The sequence below is a fragment of the Mizuhopecten yessoensis genome, unplaced genomic scaffold (genome assembly GCF_002113885.1).
Source record: "Mizuhopecten yessoensis strain PY_sf001 unplaced genomic scaffold, ASM211388v2 scaffold3525, whole genome shotgun sequence".
In the NCBI taxonomy this organism is placed as follows: domain Eukaryota; kingdom Metazoa; phylum Mollusca; class Bivalvia; order Pectinida; family Pectinidae; genus Mizuhopecten; species Mizuhopecten yessoensis.
This window is the reverse complement of record NW_018405088.1, coordinates 50,648-54,810: the sequence shown is the minus strand read 5'-3', so window position 1 is coordinate 54,810 and position 4,163 is coordinate 50,648.

Here is a 4,163-nt window from a genome sequence, read left to right as displayed (position 1 = left end):
ACATGTTTGTTGGCACTATCACAAACACAAAACACATGTTTGTTGGCACTATCACAAACACAAAACACATGTTTGTTGGCACTATCACAAACACAAAAAACATGTTTGTTGGCACTATCACAAACACAAAAAACATGTTTGTTGGCACTATCACAAACACAAAAAACATGTTTGTTGGCACTATCACAAACACAAAAAAACATGTTCTATTGGCACTATCACAAACACAACAAACATGTTCTATTGGCACTATCACAAACACAAAAAACATGTTCTATTGGCGCACTATCACAAACACAAAAAACATGTGTGTTGGCACTATCACAAACACAAAAAACATGTTCTATTGGCACTATCACAAACACAAAAAACATGTTCTATTGGCACTATCACAAACACAAAACACATGTTTGTTGGCACTATCACAAACACAAAACACAAGTTTTTTGGCACTATCACAAACACAAAACACATGTTTGTTGGCACTATCACAAACACAAAACACATGTTTTTTGGCACTATCACAAACACAAAAAACCATGTTCTATTGGCACTATCACAATCGCAAAAAAACATGTTCTATTCTTTCGTTTGCGTTACAGTGTGGACAGTTAGGTAAAAAAAAATCAATCAAATCACTTTGGGACAATTAAGTGAAGTAAGTTTTTTATGATGTTGTCACAAAATTCTTCATGATTCTATAGTTTGATACTCCTTATGAACGATTCATGTCGAGAAGTTCACAAGTGACAATGTTTTCTTGGCGTTTTTAATCATTAATGGGGAAATCCTTAACTGTACAGCCGTATTTCTAGCTAACACAAATTTCATTCCAGCTGAGGAAAGAAGGTAACTTCTCGCTTTATTCACCTAGACTCTCTGGAATACAAGTACATGCATTTATTCTGAATCAAAATCATCTTCCAACATCATCTTTATCTCAAACATCGTTATAAATGATCGAGTGATCTATATTGATATCGTACTTTCTGCGGTTTGAAATTCTCCCTGCGGCACCCTCTCAGTGCGTGCATGCTCTAATTAAACCTGTTCGTTTTAATTCAAATCCAAATATGAACAGAAATATCTGATTAGAGGTATATATCATGATACTTATACTTATAAATTCAAGAATGCATTATGTGTGACCTCAGTCTCGTAACTGGTACTGTGTTGTCGGTCGACAGCGTAGTGCTGTACATGTTTACTTCTCACTGAAAGGCCCGGATATTGCGCTATTTCTGTCGTAACTATTTTTATCACAGGCTTTCCCAAAAGATGAAACTGACCACACTGGACGTTGGCGTGAGGTCAGGTCATGATCAACTACGAAAACGTCCGTTAGGAGATAAATATTTTCAGTATCGACTCAATTTTCAGGTTGTCACTTGACTAAATAGCCCCTTAAGTTTGGTTGTAGCTCATCTGCAAGCTTGCTATGGCCATATCATTTAGTTTTTTAATTGTTTCTTTTAATATTTTCCGTATTACATTATTTTTCCCTTCTTCGCTTCATGTTTTTATCCATTTTTTATCTATGGATTTGTTAATTAGAGAGTATGTTTCTTCTTTAATAGACTAACTTTGCACTGAATTGTTTTATGTTTTAGTGCCTTTTTGGCTCATTTATCGGCTTTTTCATTTCCTGAAATGTCTACACGAGCTGGTGCATGTTCAAATAACGGATATTCCTTGGGTTTTGAGTGTTTATACCGAGGTTATAATAGAGTTAAGTTCGGTTTTTCTTGTACTGTTTTTTTTCTTCTAAAGATTGTTGTGGGGATAATTTGTCCGTGAGTATTAGGCATATACCGCGATCGCTATATTATTTTCTTGTGATAAATCCCTAGTTCCACTCTATTATTTTCAGGGTTCTTAGACCCGTCAATAATTCTAAGTGCTAAACCTATGGCTATTAATTCACTTGTATATAAACATGTACAGAACAGTTATCTGTTATTAGTCTTACCGCGATCGCTATATTCTTCTGAATAAATCACTAGTCCTACTCTATTATTGTCAGGGTTCTTAGACCCGTCCGTAAATTATATTTCGTATGATTTTAGTATTTATCATCGATAAACGATAACGCTATGGCCTTAGCTGCTATTAGATTTTCTTTTTTATTTGTTGTATTCAATATATCTGTGCTAGTATCAGGTTTTCCTAGTATCAGGTGGTCCTAGTATCAAGTTGTCCTGGTATCAGGTTGTCCTAGTATCAAGTTGTCCTAGTAGCAGGTGGTCCTAGTATCAGGTTGTGCTAGTATCGGGTTATCCTAGTATCAGGTTGTCCTAGTATCATGTGGTTCTAGTATCAAGTTGTCCTAGTATCAGGTTGTCCTAGTAGTAGGTGGTCCTAGTATCATGTGGTTCTAGTATCAAGTTGTCCTGGTATCAGGTTGTCATAGTATCAGGTTGTCCTAGTAACAGGTTGTCCTAGTATCAGGTTGTCCTAGTATCAGGTGGTCCTAGTCTCATGTGGTTCTAGTATCAAGTTGTCCTAGTATCAGGTTGTCCTAGTAGTAGGTGGTCCTAGTATCATGTGGTTCTAGTATCAAGTTGTCCTGGTATCAGGTTGTCATAGTATCAGGTTGTCCTAGTATTAGGTTGTCCTAGTAGCAGGTGGTCCTAGTATCATGTGGTTCTAGTATCATTTTGTCCTGGTATCAGGTTGTCCTAATATCAGGTTGTCCTAGTATCAGGTTGTTCTAGTATCAAGTTGTCCTAGTATCAGGTTGTCCTAGTAGCAGGTTGTCCTAGTATCACGTGGTCCTAGTACCAGGTTGTTCTAGTATCAGGTTGTCCTATTGTCCTAGTATCAGGTCATACAGTCATACAGTCACACAGTCATACAGTCACACAGTCATACAGTCACACAGTCACACAGTCACACAGTCATACAGTCATACAATCACACAGTCACACAGTCATACAGTCATACAATCACACAGTCATACATTCATACAATCACACAGTCATACAGTCGCACAGTCATAGTCACACAGTCATACAGTCACACAGATATACAGTCACACAGTCACACAGTCACACAGTCATACAGTCACACAGTGATACAGTCATACGTTCTAGTATCAAGTTGTCCTAGTATCAGGTTGTCCTAGTATCAGGTTGTCCTAGTATCATATGGTTCTAGTATCAAGTTGTCCTAGTATCAGGTTGTCCTAGTAGCAGGTTGTCCTAGTATCACGTGGTCCTAGTACCAGGTTGTTCTAGTATCAGGTTGTCCTATTGTCCTAGTATCAGGTCATACAGTCATACAGTCACACAGTCATACAGTCACACAGTCATACAGTCACACAGTCATACAGTCACACAGTCATACAGTCACACAGTCACACAGTCACACAGTCATACAGTCATACAATCACACAGTCACACAGTCATACAGTCATACAATCACACAGTCATACATTCATACAATCACACAGTCATACAGTCGCACAGTCATAGTCACACAGTCATACAGTCACACAGTCATACAGTCACACAGTCACACAGTCACACAGTCATACAGTCACACAGTCATACAGTCACACAGTCATACAGTCACACAATCACACAGTCATACAGTCACACAGTCACACAGTCATACAGTCACACATTCATACAGTCATATAGTCATACAATCAAAGTCATAAAGTCATACAGTCACACAGTCACACAGTCATACAGTCATACAGTCATACAATCACACAGTTATACAGTCGCACAGTCATAGTCACACAGTCACACAGTCACACAGTCATACAGTCATACAGTCATACAGTCATACAATCACACAGTCATACAGTCGCACAGTCATAGTCACACAGTCATACAGTCATACAGTCATACAGTCATACAAATCATATAGTCACACAGTCATACAGTCATACAGTCACACAATCACACAATCATAGTCACACAGTCATACAGTCACACAGTCATACAGTCACACAGTCATACAGTCACACAGTTATACAATCACACAGTCATATAGTCATACAGTCACACGGTCATATAGTCATATAGTCATACAGTCATACAATCACACAGTCATACAGTCATACAATCATACAGTCACACAGTCATACAATCACACAGTCATACAGTCACACAGTCACACAGTCACACAGTCATACAGTCACACAGTCATACAAT